The 7,200-nt window shown below is 38.2% G+C and overlaps 1 non-coding gene across 1 annotated transcript; it reads left to right on the forward strand.

Moving 5' to 3' along the window:
• Window positions 1-2,911: 2,911 nt before the first annotated feature.
• Window positions 2,912-3,019, forward strand: LOC132421279 (U6 spliceosomal RNA). Its single transcript, XR_009518557.1, has one exon. It is a non-coding gene; the product is annotated as a U6 spliceosomal RNA (small nuclear RNA).
• The last annotated feature ends 4,181 nt before the right edge of the window (window positions 3,020-7,200 follow it).

Below are 7,200 nucleotides of genomic sequence, written 5' to 3' on the forward strand. Positions count from 1 at the left end.
AGAAAACAATAATGCAAAGGATCAAGTGAAGTAGAGGCCAGAATTAGAGAGCATGCTGATGACTTGGCATCACACAGTCCAGGCCCTTTACAGTCTTCCTGCATTTGCAGTAATCAACACCTTGGCATTCCAATAATAAACTTCCATTTTCTTTTGGTTTCCTCATGTTGGTTCCTGATATTAAAGAGTCCTACTTAATACACAGTGGTTTTCTTTATAGTTATAATTGCTTTGAAACAGACAATATAACATCAAAGGGGCATTTAGAAGTCCTGTGAAGCAGCTCTAAGTTGGAATTTTTTTTAAATATATTATTTCCTAAGAAATATGAAATATGAAATTCAACAAGTATGTTGATTTCCTCCTGAAATGCTCACAGGCAAAAAGCTAACTGCACAAGCACAGCACTCATTACTTTGGAAATATCTAAATTATATTATTCTCGGTGGTCATTTTATATGTCCTAATAAAAAAATGCAACAAATTATTTTCTAAAATGTAAAGGTTCACCTATATGAGAAATGGTAATATAAGATTAAAACTCAATATAGGATTAAAACTCAGAAGCAATTACAGTAGGGATTAGATATGGCCACGTTAATATGAATTTAGCTCTGATTTGAGGGAAAGGACATAAATTAAATGACAACTCTTCTAGAACTGGGATGTAGATACTTTTTCTTATGGCTAAGAAGGTCCTTTCAAAATGTCTTCTGAATATGACTAATATTTGTTGAATATAACTTTACTTGCCTAGAGCTATGCAAGTGTTTAACAAACGTTATCATTTAATCCTTACAACAACCCAACAATGAAGATAATTATCCTCATTTTACAAATATGAGAAGTATAGTTCAGGAATATGGCCTGAGATCACATGGTTTACAAAACAAAGAGACTGAATATGAACCTGTATATTTAACTTCAAAGTCTGTACTTTCTCATTTAAACTACAGCAAATACATGCTTTGTACAGCTTAAATATTAAACCCAATTGAGAAAAATCAATCAAATAAAAATGAAGCACACATAAACTCAAGTAAATAAACTATATGCCCATCTTTTCAAGCATTCTATTTCTTTGCATAGAGCCTCGCTCATGGCAAGCATTCAACAAATATTTTTTAATTTATTAATACAGAAAATGGATTTGATTTATTGCTGAGAAATCATAAATGTGATCAGGTAAAAAGAAACCATATTGGAATTTTTAGACTACTTTTTTCCACTGGGTAAACTTTTGCTTCCCTCATCAAATAATAAAAATAAAAAGTTATTCACTCTTCATTAGCATTTATGTCTAAATGTCTTCCCTGATCAAGCTCTTGAGAAGAAAAATATGAAATACTATTCAGAGTCTATTAAAATTTGTTGAAAATATTTTATATCAAGTAATACACTAAAAGGTTTACATACATCATTTCATTTAATCTTTTTAAAAAAAATTTTGGCCACATTGTGTGGCATGTGGGATCTAGTTCCCGAACCAGGTATAGAACCTGAGCCCCTTGCAGTGGAAGCACAAAGTCTTAACCACTGGACTGCCAGGGAAGTCCCATTTCATTTAATCTTCATTACAGAAGAGGAAAGTAAAGTATACAGGTAATAAGTATATGTCCTTGGATTACTATGTCAGTAATTGTAAATCCAAAATCGGAGCCCAAGTCTTCTAAATCCTGTGTAGTTTCCATTATACCAGTAGCTTCCAAAGTGGGGTCCAAGTACCCAAGGAGTATACAGGATCAAAAAAATTATTAAAGCTTCTATTTATATATATTATAAATATACATTTATAGTATAAATTCTGTTACATACTATATATTTAATTATTTTTATGACTTACAAATTATATTAGTATAGTATAACAAGTATAAAATTTATACATAAATATATACTTATTGAGTGCATGTAAGTAAAAATATATTGTTGATGGAAGTCACAGTCAAAAACTACACTATACCACACTGCCCTTCCATAACAGTCTCTCCAAAACACACAATACACACACACAGAGTAAATTAAAGGAATAAATGGGCTAAGATCTTTGTCTACAGCCAGTACATGCTGAAACTTGACACAGACTAACCTTGTTCTGCTCACTCATAGGTATAAACTAGGAAATCCTCTGCCTGGAAAGCCTATCTCTAGACCTATCCTCTGGGAGCCTTCAATCATAAACATCAATAGTCCAGGCCTGCCACAGCTTCATCAACTTAGGTTTCTAGTTTCTTCATTAATAGGTCAAAGTTGGTTCAAAAAGGGCTGGCTGGGATGCCAATATACATGATATATGGAAAAAAAGAAAGTTTAAAGAAATAGAGGAACACTTAATGTAGGTATTGTAGAAGTCTTTCCTATCAAACTAATATGAACTGAATTCCCAAATTAAAAAAAAAAGAAGTATTAAGAATCAGTAGGAGATTTTCAAAACAAACTCTTCAAAACCTTTCAACAATATTCCAGTATAGACATAGCAGCTGATCAAAGCTCACTCCTTAAAGCCCTATTTGTTAAAAACAGAAACAGCCAATTAGAAAAGAGAACCCAAGTAAATGGTAAGAAGTCAATTAAAGGAATTAAAATAAGTAGTAGAATATCATCAGAAAAGAATAAAAGGAATATGAGGAAAAGGTAAAATTCTTATGTCAGTTCAAATTGAATAGATTATTCACAACAGCAAACTTCCAAAAGATAAGAAGGGAAAGAACTGTTCAGGGGAAGCCTATCAGTTTAAGCCATACTCAAATATAAACCATAACGAATGCTGATAGTGTGAAAAGGTAAGACAGTGAAAAAGTTAAGAAGTCCAATTGGGCCAATTTAGGGATCCAACAATGACAAACCTCCAAAAATATAATTACCATTTTACTGAATCCACTACTATCACAAGGCAATAGGAACAAAGCCAATAGTACTTGCTTTGTTGGCACATATTACTAAAACTGAAATGATATAGAAAAGATTACTATAATCCCTATGCAAGGGTGACATGCCAGTTCTTAAACTGTTTTATATTTTTCTTATGTTTAAAAAAAGAAGTGCAGGAAGGATGAATCAGAAACTAATGAGATTAGTTACATACAGGTGTTAAGGGGGAACAAAATGGAAGGGACTGTGGAGAGGGCAGTGACTCTTTCGTGAATATACATTTAATACAATTTTGACATTGACTTTTTGAATCATGTTGTTTTATGTATTCAAAAATAAAATTAAAAACACTAGGAGAACAAAACCTCAAATAACAGTAACAATATAACATAACTATATCCCAAACTATATCCCAAATTAAATAAGTAAACACATAAATAACCATACCAAAGGGGAAAATTAGGACTAACCTGAGTAACTTTAAAACATAGTAGTCTGGGAGAGAGGGGGAAGATGGCGGAAAAGTAAGACGCGGAGAAAACCCTCCTCCCCACAGATACATAAGATATACATCTACACGTGGAACAACTCCTACAGAACACCGACTGAACGCTGGCAGAAGAACTCACACCTCCCAAAACGCAAGAGACCCCCCACGTACCTAGGTAGGGCAAAAGAAAAAAGAATAAACAGAGACAAAAGAATAGGGACGGGACCTGCACCAGTGGAAGGGAGCTGTGAAGGAGGAAAGGTTTCCACACACTAGGAAGCCCCTTCGCGGGCAGAGAATGCGGGTGGCAGAGGAGGGAAGCTTCGGAGCCACAGAGGAGAGTGCAGCAGCAGGGGTGCGGAGGGAAAAGCGGAGAGATTCCTGCACAGAGGGTAGCTGCCGACCGGCACTCACCAGCCCGAGAGGCTTGTCTTTTCACCCGCCGGGGCGGGCGGAGGCTGGGAGCGGAGGCTCGGGCTTCCGTCGGACGGCAGGGAAAGGACTGGCGGCGTGAACACAGCCTGAAGGGGTTAGTGCACCACGGCTAGATGAGAGGGAGCCCGGGAAAAAGTCTGGACCTGCCGAAGAGGCAAGAGGCTTTTTCTTCCCTCTTTGTTTCCTGGTGCACGAGGAGAGGGGATTAAGAGCGCTGCTTAAAGGAACTCCAGAGACTGGCGCGAGCCGCGGCTATCAGCGCGGACCCCAGAGACGAGCATGAGACACTAAGGCTGCTGCTGCCGCCACCAAGAAGCCTGTGTGCGAGCACAAGTCACTATCCACATCTTCCCTCCCGGGAGCCTGTGCAGCCCACCACTGCCAGGTTCCCGGGATCCAGGGACAACTTCCCCATGAGAACACATGGCACGCCTCAGGCAGGTGCAACGTCACACCGGCCTCTGCCGCCGCAGGCTCGCCCCGCACTCCATTCCCCTCCCTCCCCCCAGCCTGAGTGAGCCACTGCCCCCGAATAAGCTGCTCCTTTAACCCCGTTCTGTCTGAGTGAAGAACAGATGCCTTCTGGTGACCTACACGCAGAGGCAGGGCCAAATCCAACGCTGAACCCCGGGAGCTGTGCGAACAAAGAAGAGAAAGTGAAATCCCTCCCAGCAGCCTCAGAAGCAGCGGATTAAATCTCCACAATCTACTTGACGTACCCTGTATCTGTGGAATACATGAATAGACAACGAATCATCCCAAATTGAGGAGGTAGACTTTGAGAGCAAGATATATTATTTTTTCCCCTTTTCCTCTTTTTGTGAGTGTGTATGTATACACTTCTGTGTGAGATTTTGTCTGTATAGCTGTGCTTTCACCATTTGTCCTAGGATTTTGTCCGTCCATTTTTTTGAACTCTAAAAAAAAATTTTTTTAATAATAATTTTTTTAATAACTTTATTTTATCTTACTTTATTTTATTTTATCCTCTTTCTTTCTTTCCTTCTACTTTTTCTCCCTTTTATTCTGAACTGTGTGGATGAAAGGCTCTTGGTGCTCCAGCCAGGAGTCAGTGCTGTGCCTCTGAGGTGGGAGAGCCAACTTCAGGACACTGGTCCACAAGAGACCTCCCAGCTCCACATAATATGAAATGGCGAAAATCTCCCAAAGACCTCCATCTCAACACCAACACCCAGCTTCACTCAACGACCAGCAAGCTACAGTGCTGGACACCCTATGCCAAACAACTAGCAAGACAGGAGCACAGCCCCACCCATTAGCAGAGAGGCTGCCTAATCATAAGGCCACAGACACTCCAAAACACACCATCAGACGTGCACCCGCCCACCAGAAGGACAAGATCCAGCCTCATCCACCAGAACACAGGCATTAGTCCCCTCCACCAGGAAGATTACACAACCCACTGAACCAACTTTAGCCACTGGGGACAGACACCAAAATCAACGGGAACTATGAACCTGCAGCCTGCAAAAACAAGACCCCAAACACAGTAAGCAAAATGAGAAGACAGAAAAACACACAGCAGATGAAGGAGCAAGATAAAAACTCACCAGACCTAACAAATGAAGAGGAAATAGGCAGTCTACCTGAAAAAGAATTCAGAATAATGATAGTAAAGATGATCCAAAATCTTGGAAATAGAATAGAGAAAATGCAAGAAACATTTAACAAGGATCTAGAAGAACGAAAGATGAAACAAGCAACGATGAACAACACAATAAATGAAATTAAAAATACTCTAGAAGGGATCAATAGCAGAATAACTGAGGCAGAAGAACGGATAACTGACCTGGAAGATAAAATACTGGAAAAAACTACTGCAGAGCAGAATAAAGAAAAAAGAATGAAAAGAACTGAGGACAGTCTCAGACCTCTGGGACAACATTAAACACACCAACATTCGAATTATAGGGGTTCCAGAAGAAGAAGAGAAAAAGAAAGGGATGAGAAAATATTTGAAGAGGTTATAGTTGAAAAATTCCCTAATATGGGAAAGGAAATAGTTAATCAAGTCCAGGAAGCACAGAGACTCCCATACAGGATAAATCCAAGGAGAAACATGCCAAGACACATATTAATCAAATTGTCAAAAATTAAATACAAAGAAAACATATTAAAGGCAGCAAGAGAAAAACAACAAATAACACACAAGGGAATCCCCATAAGGTTAACAGCTGATCTTTCAGCAGAAATTGTGCAAGCCAGAAGGGAGTGGCAGGACATATTTAAAGTGATGAAGGAGAAAAACCTACAACCAAGATTACTCTACCCAGCAAGGATCTCATTCAGATTTGATGGAGAAATTAAAACCTTTCAGACAAGCAAAAGCTGAGAGAGTTCAGCACCACCAAACCAGCTTTACAACAAATGCTAAAAGAACTTCTCTAGGCAAGAAACACAAGAGAAGGAAAAGACCTACAATAACAAACCCAAAACAATTAAGAAAATGGGAATTGGAACATACATATTGATAATTACCTTAAATGTAAATGGATTAAATGCTCCCACCAAAAGACACAAACAAAACAAGACCCATATATATGCTGTCTACAAGAGACCCACTTCACACCTAGGGACACATACAAACCGAAAGTGAGGGGATGGAAAGAGATATTCCATGCAAATGGAAATTAAAAGAAAGCTGGTGTAGCAATTCTAATATCAGACAAAGTAGACTTTAAAATAAAGACTATTACCAGAAACAAAGAAGGAAACTACATAATGATCAAGGGATCGATCCAAGAAGAAGATATAACAATTGTAAATATTTATGCACCCAACATAGGAGCACCTCAATACATAAGGCAAATACTAACAGCCATAAAAGGGGAAATCGACAGTAACACATTCATAGTAGGGGACTTTAACACCCCACTTTCACCAATGGACAGATCATCCAAAATGAAAATAAATAAGGAAACACAAGCTTAAAATGATACATTAAGCAAGATGGATTAATTGATATTTATAGGACATTCGATCCAAAAACAACAGAATACACATCTTTCTCAAGTGCTTATGGAACATTCTCCAGGATAGATCATATCTTGGGTCACAAATCAAACCTTGGTAAATTTAAGAAAATTGAAATTGTATCAAGTATCTTTTCCGACCACAACACTATGAGACTAGATATCAATTACAGGAAAAGATCTGTAAAAAATACAAACACATGGAGGCTAAACAATACACTACTTAATAACGAAGTGATCACTGAAGAAATCAAAGAGGAAATCAAAATATACCTAGAAACAAATGAGAATGAAGACACGACGACCCAAAACCTATGGGATGCAGGAAAAGCAGTTCTAAGAGGGAAGTTTAGAGCAATAAAATCCTACCTTAAGAAACAGGAAACATCTGAAATAAACAACCTAACCTTGCAC

This window comes from Delphinus delphis, chromosome 2 (genome assembly GCF_949987515.2).
Source record: "Delphinus delphis chromosome 2, mDelDel1.2, whole genome shotgun sequence".
NCBI lineage: Eukaryota > Metazoa > Chordata > Mammalia > Artiodactyla > Delphinidae > Delphinus > Delphinus delphis.